This window comes from Octopus bimaculoides, chromosome 12 (genome assembly GCF_001194135.2).
Source record: "Octopus bimaculoides isolate UCB-OBI-ISO-001 chromosome 12, ASM119413v2, whole genome shotgun sequence".
In the NCBI taxonomy this organism is placed as follows: domain Eukaryota; kingdom Metazoa; phylum Mollusca; class Cephalopoda; order Octopoda; family Octopodidae; genus Octopus; species Octopus bimaculoides.
In genome coordinates, this window is record NC_068992.1 from 63402763 (window position 1) to 63402987 (window position 225).

Sequence of the window (225 nt, forward strand, 5' to 3'; positions counted from 1 at the left end):
AATGACCCGTCCTTGTTTTCATTGTATCGTCTATCTGGATGTTTTGTTGTCCCTACAGCGGCGTACGTACACTTTGGTCTCTTATATTTCTGTCTATCAGCCCTTTCACGCTTATTCATTCATTCCACTCTTCGTTCTTTCGTTCCCCCTCTCTCACATTTCCCTGTCTTCTCTTCCTGCTCACTTTCCCTCCACTTTTCACTTCACTGTGACCTTGTCATTTTT